This window comes from Sarcophilus harrisii, chromosome 6 (genome assembly GCF_902635505.1).
Source record: "Sarcophilus harrisii chromosome 6, mSarHar1.11, whole genome shotgun sequence".
Classification (NCBI taxonomy): domain Eukaryota; kingdom Metazoa; phylum Chordata; class Mammalia; order Dasyuromorphia; family Dasyuridae; genus Sarcophilus; species Sarcophilus harrisii.
The window spans coordinates 67,747,457-67,761,536 of NC_045431.1; the positions used below are offsets into that span (position 1 = coordinate 67,747,457).

Genomic DNA, 14,080 nt, shown 5'->3' on the forward strand with positions numbered 1-14,080 from the left:
CTTCATACCACCTCACACAAAGCAAGGACTTAAAAATAATTGTTTTAAAAAATAAATTTTCACTTAAAATAACTACAGAGCTACATAATACTTAGGAATTATCTACTATAATACATACATGGACACAACTGCAAAACAATCTTTACCAAAAAGAGATAGATGAGAGACAAAGGCAGACCTAAATAAATAGTAAGTGCCCATGGATAGGTAGCCTGAGTAAATATGATCTTTTTAAAAAACTGAAAATGTTACCAAAATAAATTTGCTTATAAAGTGTTATCTTTGTTGTAAGTTTCTCTGATGAGGTTCTCATTTTCAAGATGCATAAGAAGTAAATTGAAATTAATGGCAATATTGAGGCATTCCTTAATTGATAAGTGGTCACAATATATAAATAGGCAGATTTTTTTTAAAGAAGGAAATCCAAAGGGCAGTTACATGGCACAGTGGATATACCACTGGCCCTGAGTTCAAATCCTACCATACTTTAGACTTAGTAGTTGTGTGACCCTAGGTATGTCACTTACCCCCAAATGCCTCACACATACACACACACAAAAGGAAGGAAATCCAAGCTATTGATGGTCAGATAAAATTTGGTCCAAATAACTAATAATTGGCAAAGTAAAACTACTGTGAGATTCTACCTCATAGCCATTATGTAGACTTTGGCAAAAAAAAAAAAAAGCAAAATGACAAGTTTGGAAAGATCTAAGAGAAAGGCACATTAATGCCTGATTAGTGGCAGTGAGATGACTCTGTGAATAAGAGCAATAGACCTGGAGCCAGGAAGTCCCAAGTTCAAATCCAAACTCAGACACTTAGTAGTTATGTAACCCTAGGCAAGTCACTTAACCCTGTTTCCTTATCTGTAAAATGGAGTTGTAAATGGCAAACCACTCCAGTATATTTACCAAAAACAAATAAACAAACAAAAATGGTGTCACAAAGACTCAAATATGACTGGAAATGACTTAACAATAAAAGCCATGTAGAAAAGGAAAGAGTTTTGTTTTGCTTGGTTCAAAGGGAAGAAATAGGACCAGTGGGTAGACAGAGGAAGAATTTAGCAATGTAGAAAGGAAATCTAACAATAATTAGCAATTTCTCTTCCTATTCCCCCAAACACATGTGCATATGAGTAGTTACATTTACATACACAGGCATACATACACACATTTTTGAGTTATAACTTGGAGGATACACCACCCATAAAGGTCTACAAAGATGAATCTACTTTAATAGGAGGAAAGGGATCCTCTGTTTGATTTTTCTGATTCCTTCTTATCTTTCCAATCTTTTTTGCATTTTGCTACCCTTCATGGACTCTCTAATGTGTCTTGCTATTTTTCTCAGACAATATTCTTTATCTCAGACAGGACCTTTTCACGAACTGCCACCATGTCTGGAATGTCCTCCCCATTCCCTTCCTTCTCCTGGCTTCTCTAGTATCTTCAAGACTCCATTCAAATCCCGTTTTCTGCAGAAAATCCCTTTTTCTTCATGCACTATTTCTCTTTATCTCATACATGTTACATTTATCTCTTGAATGGATGTTTTTTTTACATGTTCTCTTCATTAGAATGCAGCTTTTTTGAACTCAGGGATCATGTTTTTGCCTTTCATTGTATCTCAGTCCTGGATCATATTAAATATTTTTAACAAATTCTGGTTCTTTAGTTGGTTGACTTACTGTAAGAAGAATGGGTACACAAGTGAAGATTTGTGCTGATAACAAAGATAAAGAAATTAGGCCAAAATTAGGGAGAGAGATCTCAACAAATACTCAGTGACCAAGTTGGGAGAGAGAATCCTTTCCTGTGACTAAAAGGTAACTACATAACATCAACATTTACAGGAGGACCCTTTGTCGTTGGGATGCAAAGGTACGGGAGTAATTTGCCATTCCCTTTTTAAAATCATTTTTGAGGCAAAAAAGCAATAAGTGACTTGTCCAGAGTCCTCACAGCTAGTAGTTATCTGAGGCTGGATTTGAACTCAGGTTTTCCTGACTTTAGGCCTGGCACCTTATCCACTGCACCACTAAGCTGGAGGACCTTCACTTCTAAAAGAGCAACTGAGGCTGAAGTATGGGGAAGAAAATAACTGAAAGAAAATCTTAGGAGGATTTGGGAGTAATTAAACCTGAGCAATCAAGGTAAGTTGAGAGTATTTCTCAAGTTAGTTTCTTTTTTTTCTAAGGGACTCAATTATTACAGAGTTGCTAGCAAAGGGGAGCTTAGTGTGGAAATGATCAGTAACTCCCTGACTTGATAACCTGCCTTTATTTCATCATCATAATTAATCTCAGTCACAATATAAGTCAGTCACAGTCTATAGCTCTTTTCTCAAAGTGGGCTACTCTCTAAGTGGTGAGTTTCCCATCCATATCCCTATCTTTATCCCTTCTGGTGAAAGTCATCAAAAAAACAATGAAAACATATCGTTCAATTTTTACTATTTACAAAACACTGGATAATAGTTCAAACAGAAAAATAAGACAATCCCTGTTTTTAAGAAGCTCATATTTTAATATAGGAGATTTTAGCTACAAGCCAGAGGGAAATTTCCTGTGGTCCTTTTGATGCAACAGCAAAGCAAATGATAATAACCTCCTTCAGCATCTTTGCCATTAATAAGATCTCATCAGTTTTTGATGTTGAACTATTTGGCAAAGCCAAAAATTTTGCTGGTCAATTTTTTTTTGCTTTCTGGGCTTTCAGTAATATCCATGGCTTCTAAGGAAAGAAGGGCCCTAAGGGAAATCCTAAGGTCCTTTATGTATTACCTTTATCAGGGTCTGAGAAAAAGGTGATGATGGCCACTATGATCTGACTTGCCTGACATTAAGTAACCTATCTTTCCCTTGGAGTGCCTTGAAGTTTTAGCTCGGCTGGCTTGCTTCTCATGTGTCATTTAGCTGGCAATAGCAGTGTCCTTCCCCATCAGAAATAATATAGTCCCTTCTCAGGAATATCATGTGTATGGATGGAGCTAGATGAATTGTTTCAGGATATTAAGAACCTTAGACAACATTTCATCCATCCTTCTCCTTTTATAGAGAAGGAAAAAAATATTCTACCCAGTTCTGTATCTATGATTCTTAGACCCTTATAGGACTCTCATTTTTGACTTTTCTACACATCTGTTAGGAATAAGTCAACTCCTACTTTAAAAAACATATACAAATAAATCAAGACATATGCAAAAACAAAAATGACAAACTAGCATAGCTATAATATCATTTTCAGCTAAATAGATAATTATCAAAGCTGCTTCACTCTAGTCATTTTAATGTAGATAGTTTCTTCTCTATACAGGACATAGAACAGCATAATATCTATATAAACTTTTCTCTTTTGCTTAAAGACCCCAGACCATAGCTTCCCCTGCTGCTCCCTGTCCTGCCAGATCTGGATGCAGAACCAGCCACTCCCCAGGCTAAGGGAAAACCTCCCAGTCAAGTCACATTTGATACATATATTTACTTGTCTGATCCTACTATTAGGCCCTAAGATTCTCAAGGCAAGGATTATCACTATCCATGTAGTAATTAGTAATCAAGTAATTTCTTAAACATATTTAGGGATCAATAAATACTTATTTGAATGAAAACATCAACTGAGTTTATATGGTTGTGAGGCTTTTATTCTATGTGATTTTATCTTCAAAGAACAGTGCCTTACCCATAATTTTGCTGTTTAGTTATTCCAGACTTTTTGTAATCCTATTTGGGTTTTCTTGGCACAGATATTAGTGTGATTTGCCATTCAGTTTATTTTACAGATTAAGAAACTGAGGCAGAGTCTAAACACCTAATTTCAGTTCTTTTTTCTGTATATAATTTGGAATAGAAAAACATTCAATATGTCAAAACAAGTGACTTGTCCAGGGTCATACAGTAAGTTGTCTGAGGCCATATTTGAACTTGGGTCTTCCTGATTCCAGCTCAGTGTTCTATTGACTGTGCCATCCAGCTGCCCTTGTGCCTAATAGTACACAATAAAATGCTTCTTGAACTAAATTGACTTAGTTGTCACCAGATTATCAAGTGTTTGATCTTTTAGGATAGACCCTGAGGTTCATGGACCCCAAGTAGTCCATGGATAGATTTCATGGGAAGAGGACGGAGAATACATCTTAATTTTTAGTAATTTGAAATTTATCATCTCCAATTATAACTGAAATAACAAACATTATTCTGTGTAAGGATCCATAAATTCAACAGAGTTCATGACACAATAAAGGTTAGAAATTTCTGCTCTGGTCCATAGACCTAATCATATAAAGACATTAAAGATGTTCACAATGATAGAATTTTGGCTTTTGCATGACAAAGAAGTTTGAAATCTCACACAGAAGGAAACCGTTTTGACCAAGGAGGGAATGTTCTTAATGAAGAATGACTCCAAATTCCCATAGCTCTAAAACAAGTGTCTCTCCATGCCCCCTTAGTCACCTTGTTAAGGTTAATTTAATGATCCCAAGAGAGCTGTTAGCATATTTTCTATTTAGCACATGGAATCAATTATAAATGAAGGCCAAACAGGAACACGGCTAAAGAGATGACATGTAATTCCATGGTCTACATAATATAATATGCATCTTTATGAACATTTAAAAGGGAGAAAGCTTCTTTGGCAATGTTTCCATTGTGTCCAAATGGAAGTAGCAGTAAGAAGCATTCTAACTGAGTACTATTTGTAACATAGGAGTCCTTTGAGACAGAGCCAGAAAAAAAGGAGAAACACATGTTTCCTATATTGCATATAAGTAAAATGTCAAAGTGAAAAACATAGCCAAAATATTATTAACTTGAAAATTTCTCTGCCTTTCAAGCCAGGAAATGAAATAGCTGAGACAGGTAATTTTTAGGTGCAAACCAAGACCAGAAATTATCTAGTATAAACATAACTGTAGGATAGACAATATGGAATACGGGGAAGGAGAGCAAGGTTCCAGTGTCAAATCTGTCACTTTCTGGTCATATAATCTTGGGCAAGCTATATTGATCTATTTTATTAGCCTCAGTTAAAGATAAAGCTATTAGATTAGGTGATTTCTAGGATCCCTTCCATCTCTGAAAGTCTACACATCTAATTTCAGTTCTTCTAATATACAATTTGGAATAGGAAAGCATTCAATATGCCAAAACAAAAACCAAAAAATACAACCACTACCTAATATCTGTACCCCAAATCAGAAAAACAGAAAGCTTTGATTAAACATTTTCTTGGTCAGGACTATATTTTTGATTATATTCCAAGCAGAGAAGGAGCAGCAATAAGGTTTGAGGAATCTTTTTAGATACAATTAGCCTGTTCCAAGTTTCTGAGAAATCTAGAATTAGAAATATTCAGATGAGGATACTCCAAAATTGTTTTCAAAAAGAAAAGTTTTTAGCAAGAACATACAACATTGAAGAAGGCCTAGAATTGCACGGGGTCGGGTAGCTTAGGCAGACGACAGGGATTACTTTAACATTTCAGTGAATCTATGACCTTATCAGGGTGGATAATTGGCATATTTGGCAACAGTGAATGTCACAATCCCTCCCTACCTTATCCCGTGTGACTTTTGTCCATGTCATCTGTAAATACTCAACAAGAGAGTCCACCTTATATATTGGAGGCTGAACAATTTTGTTCTCTTTCATCCTTTGCCCTACTTCCATCCAAGCTATCTCTTGGATGACAACTTTTCCAAATAATTGATCATCTTTCAAATTCTCTTCCGACAAGGTGTTTGCTATCCATATGTTAAAAATAATTCACATTTTCTTAAAAGAATTAAAAGAACTAACTCATTTGACAACCCCCTCAACACTTGACCGTGCCTAATGCCAGGTACAAATGGAAATCAGATTACTTCTAGAGAATGAGATCTTTCACTGCTCTCCTTAGCATAACATTGTATAGACTTATCAAGTCATTTTAGCCTCAGATACTTACTGTCTGTGGGACCCTGGCAAGTCACGTAACCCAATTCATTTTCTTCAGCTTTAAAAGGGGGATTTTAACAGCATCTGCCTCACAGGGTAGATGTGAGGACCAACTAAGTATTATTTGTAAAAGGCTTAGCACAGCCTGGCTTATAAGAAACACATAATAAATGCTTGTTCCTTTTCCTTTCCAAGTGAGAACAATACCTGCTACAGCGTACTCGACCTAATAATCCACACAAATTTGAAAAGGAAATAAAAGCAGTGAAAGAATAGTGTCTATCTCCAGATTATGACATGGAGTGAAGTTGACAGTCCATTGACCTGGTCCATCAATACTTATATCTGAGACAATGTAAATGGCTATGATCTAGGCCCAGAATTGGATGAGAAGAATACTGCAAGATAAATTATGTTTTGGAAACTGCATACCATTTTCAATAACCCCAACTTCACCCTGAAATAAAGACCTATTTTTTAAAACATCAATGTTTTTCAGGTGATACTGTCTGATTATGAATCACAGAATGCCAGATTTCCAAAGAATCAAAATTATAGGTCACTCAGGAAGGTAGGGGAGACATGCAGGCTGGTTTAAAACAAATAACCAAAGCTATTAAACATATTAAGTGATTCTCTTCTGTTTTCTGGCTTTTGGCTGGCGAATACACTAGTCCCAAGTCATAATGACATCACTTAGAATCATGGGCCAAGAAACCTGATCCAGTGGAAATTAATAAATAGAAATTTTCTACCAAAACCTTGCCCCATTGATATTTATCAAGCAAATGCCAACAGGTGTTATTGTCAAAGCTAATTGAATATCACCAATAATAAAAAAATTTAATTTAGAAAAATAACAATATATTCAAATATATTGGAAAAGAGAGGTGCATTGCTTTCCATAAACCTTTATGTCTCAAAGGGCAAAACTCATGAGAAAATAGTCAATGGGAGTAGGCGTTAGAGGGAACAACAAACTACTCTGAAATGTTTTCCAATTTCTGCCTGCTCCCATTTATGTCCTTATACCAAGGGACTTTACACCTGACAGAGAGAGCATATTTGACAGGAAAGTGATGAGTTATTTATCTTTTTTTACTGTATTTCTCCCTGGTAGCAATATAAACCAAAGGCAGGGAAGAAAATCATCATTGCTTCATAAAAATGAAAGCATCACTACAGCGTCCACTGATAATGCAACCTCAATCAACTGTTCTCACGTGGGGCTCTTCAGAAGTGAAATAAGGTATATCATGTAAATGGGAGAGCAGAAATGTGTGTCCCCTAGTAATCCCTGGTACATCACAGAGGCTAAGGCTACAGCATCACTCACAATCTGGAAAAACTGAATAAATTTTTGGCTCTCCCTTTGTACCAGAGAAAATGTTTGACTTTGCTTTTTCTTTTATGGAGTGTTTCAACACCTTATTATAAAATCTGAATTAAGTATTTGGTCATAGATTCTATGCTGTCTATTGGCTTTCTTGTTTCTACAAAACTCCCTCAAATTCCCACTTAATTTCTTATGCCAACCTATGATATATCAAAATCATGATGGGGAAAATTGTGAGAAGAGATCTCTGTAATATATGTCCCTATAATTTATGTCCCCTATTAACTCCTTAAAAAAGCTGACAAGATACATATTGTCATAAGGCACCAAAACCAAATGGCCAAATCAATGACTCACAGGTATTTTCATTAGTAAAATCTAAAGAGAAAAAATAAATTAACATTTATATTATATCTTATTTATTTATATTTATATTAACATTTATATTATATCTTAACATTTATATTATGGACAAACCACTAGTCTTCTGAGGGTCACAGTTTCCTTATTGTAAACTGAATGAGTTGTAGTAGGTTGATTTTTAAGGTCCCTTCCAGGTATGGATGTTCTGTTGATTGTAAATATAGATACCAATCAGGCATCTGAATCTCAAGACCACCAACTTCCTACAAGGTCCTTCTACCTTTACCCAAGAGGATAGCCATTGGCTAAGACATGAGTCTTTCTGGCTTCCTAACACAGACCTACAGCTGACAGGCAGCTTTATTTATGTCCCCAGCCTGAGGTTTCTTATCACTTATATACAGCACAGCTCAGAAAAATTAGGTTTTACTTAAATAAGGAAACACTGAGATACATGGAAAGGATACTCCCAAGGACTAACTTGTGTCACGTGGAGTTATCCTGAAACTCTTGTGCTTTCTCCTTGAAAAACACACAGTTCTATTGGTACCAAAGAATAAGTCAGGCTAATACCCACCAAAACTCCCTGGGTTCTCCTTGCTTTTATTTGTTCCCTAGAGACTGCCTTAGAGGGAGAGAAAGGCTATCATTCCCTTGGACTGCTTCTGCCATCTTCCTGCTCACACAGCTGTACCAGACTATCTCCATGACCACAGTACATCACATTCTTTAATCTCATTCTTTCTCTGCCATAGAACTTTGAATATAAAAAACCACTTACTCCTACGATTACTTCCTCAGTACCGCCTAAACGTTTCCTATAATTTCTACCATACGTCAAGAAAAGCCTTTATTAAAAAATAGAAGCTGTGAGTACTGAGAGAACCTGACCTTACTGCTATTTGCTTTAAATTCATTAGGGATTGGATCAGATAGAATCCATTGCCTGGCGATTAGAACCAAATAAGCAAGGCAACTGGGGGTTAAAGAAAGTTATACTCACGCCACCGACCAATGTTTCCAAACAATTTACTTAATCTTGTTTTAAATGAACTTATTCTATCGATTGGTTCATTTCTAAAATCCTTCATCACCTATTTTTGAAGCATTATATTAATCTGTCAATAGGCAATTCTGTGAGTTATTAGCAATAGGCAAGGAAGACATAAAAGAACTTTAAAACACTGCATTTTCTCTTAATCAGCTTCTAGTCTAACTGAGGAGCTGAGATAAAAACAGATAAGGGATGTGAAGAAGAAATGAAGAAAGACAGAAAAAGGAATGTCATAGAAAGAAGAGTGAATTTGGTGTCAGTGTTCTAGGGTCAAATCCCAATTCTGCCACTTGCTACTTATATGATGTTGGGCAAATTCCTTTGTTTCTGAGGATCTCAGTTTCCTCTTCTGTAAAATGAGATGTTGGACCAGATGAACACTGAGGTCCCTTTCACCTATACTTCCTATGATTCTAATGTAATTTATGACCTAGATTTGAATTCTGGCTCTGTTCTACATCCTGGATGACCTAAAAGTAAATCACTTTCCTTCCTAATTTCCTCATCTGTAAAATGAGAGCAATAGACTAGATAATCTCCAAGGGTCTATTCAGTTCCCAAACCTAAGATCTTCAGAATATAATTAAGTATTAAATTGTGTAATGAAGACTAAAAATTGCTATAGGAAGAATTGGAGAGAATAGTTAAGTCAAAAGCAATGCATGACTTAGTGCCCCTTTATCAAGGCCATGGGATGTCAATATCCAAAAGTATTCTGTTTAATCTATATTGGTGACTATAAATTGATGGCCTGTTTTTGTTCTCTCCCATCAATATTTCAGAACTCTTTGCTCTTTTAAGCTCTTTGTTCATTCACATATAATTCCTTTTTTTAACTCTTATGACTTATATAGCTTCCATAGTTACATCTTTTCATATTTCTAACCACAGGAGTTACTTTTTCAACTTGTGATTTAGTCTCTAACCTCTTCCTTTCCCTTTCTCTGCAATTAATAATTGAATGTGTGGATTGATCCAGCAAATCTAGGATATAAATCTCCAAGCTCCATAATCACTTGCAGTGATTTCCTTTACCAAGATTTCCTATATTCCTTCCTTTAAAGTAAATGTTTTCAAATTGAGTGTAAACACTGCAAGGATCTGTGTCTTATAAATGACCTCTTTGAGAAAAGGTCTATCTTTCAAGCTGTTGCAGAAAAACATAAAAACTATTAATAATTTTTTTTAAAAAAATGAAAAATGAATGAGAAACTTCATGGATTCAAGATTATTTTCTTTTTTCTCACTTTTATTTTTATTTTTAAAATATTTTTATTAAGTCTTTTTATTTTCAAAGCATATGCACAAAAAATATTTGTGGCAGCCTTTTCTGTAGTGGCAAGAAACTGGAAACTGAGTGGATGCCCATCAGTTGGAGAATGGCTTAATAAGTTAGGGTATATGAATGTTATGGAATATTATTGTTCTATAAGAACTGACCAGTAGGATGATTTCAGAGAAGCCTGGAGAGACTTACACAAACTGATGCTAAGTGAAATGAGCAGAATCAAGAGATTATTGCACATGGCAATAACAAGATTATACGATGATCAGTTCTGATAGACACGGCTCTTTCTAACAATGAGATGATTCAAATCAATTCCAATAATCTTGTGGTGAAAAGATCCATCTGCACCCAGAGAGAGGACTGTGGGAACTGAGTATAAACCACAACATAGCATTTTCACTCTCTGTTGTTGTTTGCTTGCATTTTGTTTTCCTTCTCAGTTTTTTTTTCCTTCTTAATTGTATTTTTCTTCTGCAGAAAGATAATTATTTTATTTTAGTCACCCTCCAGTTGGATTGTAAGTTCCATGAGGACAGGGACTGAGTCTACTCTAAAACTCTATGTTCCCCAGTCTCTTGTTGCAAACACCGAATACATATTTGCTGAGTCAATATTAAATCAAAACATCAATACAAAATATTATAACATTTGCAAATTTAATACTATTGGAGGGGGGAAGATTGCTACAAAATTCTCCTGGTCTCTCCTCTCCACCTTTTTACAGACTCTTTTCCCCTCATTTTCTGAAATTGTTCCAATAAAACCATTTGAACTGGATTGGGGGGAAGGAGGAAAAGCAGGAAATCAGGGCTACAGTGGTTTCAAAAGCATTACATGTATGCAGGGGTGAGGGTTTAGAAAAGCAATACTCTGTTACTGCTTTCATTTTATTGCACCAATGTTAAAGGAACAAAATATGTGAGAACACTTTGAAAATCACTTAAAATGAGACATTCTTTAGGTCCCATGAACACACAACAGCTATCTCCCAGCTCCCAAAAGTAAGTCACAGTTTATACAGGGCAAGAGGAAAACACTGCTGGTTTTGTTCATTTTATTACCAACATATTTCTATGGGAGAAACAGAGAATGTTTAAAATGTTGTGCCAATGAAAGTTTCCGGACTTATTTATTAATGCATTTTGTGACAAAGGATTTCAAGTAAAAACTCGTTTCCTTCCCAATACTAATGACTGCTGCTTAGCACCCAATGAATATATTAGCTTATTCTACCTCCAACATTGCAAATCATCTGCTCATATTTTTTTAAATCATATAAATGATGAGCTTTGTAAATTTTAGATAATAGTCCCAGCAGATGTAAGATGATTCTACAGTGCTCTGATGTTCCCACGATGGGACTGAAGGAAAACCCCACTCACTGAAAGAAGGTCCTTTGATTATATTCTCCACAAAATCCTATAACATGTCCACCCAGATCTCATTCTGATTGCCAAAAATATTTCAGCTTGCCAAGGTTTTTTGTTTGTTTTGTTTGTTTGGAGGGAGTAGGATAAGCTTATATTGAGGTATAAAATTTCTTAGGATACCAGGCATAATGGGATAAGAGAAAGAACAAGAACTCAAACAGAACAAGAGGACCTTAATCTTCTGTGTCATAGACTGCTTTGGCAGTTGGTGAACTCTATGGATCTTTTTTCTCATAATAGTGGTTTGTGGTCTACATTTGTAACCCAAGGACATGCTAAATTTCTATTAGAGGTGAGTAGAAATAAAAAAGGAATTTTACCCCATCTAAGTTCACAGACCTTTGGGTTCTTAATCTCAAGTTAAGACTCCCTGTTTAGACCATGATCAGGATGCTAAGCATAGACAGACTGATACAGGATCACCAGAGGAGGTAAAGAAGTGAATGGTAGCTTCTGGGAAGAGACAGAATGTGCAAACTTGGAAAGGCTTTCCTGAACTCAATATTCCTACAGTGGCTGTTGTCACCAAAGGCTTCAGCATACCAACCTCTGCCAAGCCAAGAGCAAACTGATCTCAGAGGACACAGACATATATGTATATATATATATTTTTTTAACTAGATTACATACACACATACACACACACACACACACACACACATACACACATACACACACATCTAGAGTTCAAATGGAGATCCAGTAAAGTTAGCATGTTTGTCCAAGGTCCCACAAATTAGAAGACCTAATGACGTGGGGGAGTTTCCAGTAATCCTGATCCTTCATGATCTCTTCACTTCAGAGCAGATCTCAATCACTTCATGATTGAATCAATTCCCAAGGGCTCAATTATTTTCTCCATGTAAATCATTCCCAGATCTATATTTCCAACGCTGGTCTTTCTGCTGAGTTACTCGTGCATCTCCAACTGAATCTTGGACATCATGAACTGGATTTCCCAAAGGCATCTGATGCTTAGTGTGCCCAAAGCAAAACTCATTTTCTTTCTCAGTGAGCCTCCCAACTCCCTTCCAAAGGCTCCTGCTACCGTGAGGAGAACCGCCATCCTGTCAGTCACACCAGCTCATAATCTCAACATCACCCTTAACTCCTCATTCTCATCCCTCAAACTGAAGCCATTGCCAACTCTTAACATTTCTGCCCTCACCTTATTTCTTGCACTCCATTCATATGGACATTACAGCGCAGATCTTTACTATTTCTCACCTCAACTACTACGTTTTTCTAACTAATCTTTCTACCTCAAGTTCTCATTCCAATTCCTCTTCCATGCAACTGCAAGAGTAATTTTTCTAAAGCACTATCACAATAGTGGTTTGTTCTATATTTGTGACGGAAGGACATGCTAAATTTCTATTAGCCTGCCCAATGAGGTCCACTATTCCAGCAGGATCAGATATATAATTCTCTGACATTTAATGGGCAGCTAGGTGGTCTGTGAATAGAACACCAGGCCTGAGTTAATGCTTCTTCCTGAGTTCAAATCTGGCCTCAGAAACTTATTTAATTATGTGACCCTGGGCAAGACCCTGGGCAAGACCCTGAGCATCTGTAAAACAAGCTGGAGAAGGAAATAGCAAATGGCTCCAGGCAAGAAAACCCCAAATAGGGTCAAAAAGAAGCAACAAAAAACATCTGATATTTAAGGCTCTTTATAAACTAATCCTTTTCTATTTCTGAAGTCTTCTTATATTGTATTTCCCCTTCACACAAGCTAGAAACCTTCTTAAACTGTTTCACTTGCAAAACTCACCTCACTACCCCTTATCTGAGCTGGAGTTCAATTCCCTCTAGATTTTCTTGGCTTATTGGAGCCATTGATAGTGAAAATGGAGAGAGGGTTGGATCCTAACTGTGAAAACCTGTGCATCCTTTCTTATGTTGGAAGAAAGGATGAGTGAAGGGATGAAGGGAGATGAACAGAGTGATGTCGGAGCAATCTTGAAACTACAACCTTTCTAACTCAGCTAATTAGTGCTCTGCCCTTTTGCTTTGTAGCTTTACAATTCTCTTTCTTGGTACAAGGGAGGAATGAGATTTTTGATTCACAAATTTCGCAAAAAAATTATGAGGAAGATAATGGTGGTTCACCATGACCGTCCATCAGCTGCATGAATTCTCTCTCCTTTTTTCTTCCCCAATCAGAATATAGCAGGCAAAAAATGAAAACTATTTATTCAGAATTACACAAACCATGGGATTGGACACTGTGCAAATACAGTTTCTACACTCAAAAAATTTATAATCTAATTAAAGAAATAAAAAGTAATTGCATGTAATTAAGGAGGAATAAATATAACAAACCTGAGAGTATGCTATTAGAAGCCTGAAAAACATTAAAAACTGTTTACTTAGAACTACACAAACCACTGGACTGGATACTATGCAATACAGTTTCTACAGTCAAAGCATTTGTAATCTAGTTAAAGAAATAAGAAGTAAATACATGTAATTAAGGAAGAATAATGAATATGATAACAACACATCTTACACTCACCTTTATGGAATTTCATATTTTTCTAATTTTCACACACCTTAAACATTTGATCCTTTTCACAGTCTTATGCAATAGATAGGGTAGATGTATTCCCCACTTTATAGAAGAGGAAGTTCAGTAGCTCCAAGAATGAATGTCTTCAGAGGATTT

General features: G+C 36.0%; 1 long non-coding RNA gene across 3 annotated transcripts; it reads left to right on the plus strand.

Annotated features, from left to right (window-relative positions):
- Window positions 1–1,005: 1,005 nt before the first annotated feature.
- LOC116419843 lies at window positions 1,006–7,330 on the plus strand. Of its 3 annotated transcripts, none has more exons than XR_004230166.1 (3): window positions 1,006–1,886; window positions 2,019–2,158; window positions 7,062–7,330. It is a non-coding gene; the product is annotated as an uncharacterized LOC116419843 (long non-coding RNA). The 3 variants fall into 3 exon arrangements; XR_004230164.1 differs by having other exon boundaries at window positions 1,008–1,831; XR_004230165.1 differs by lacking the exon at window positions 7,062–7,330 and adding an exon at window positions 6,137–6,773 and having other exon boundaries at window positions 1,008–1,831.
- Window positions 7,331–14,080: the final 6,750 nt, after the last annotated feature.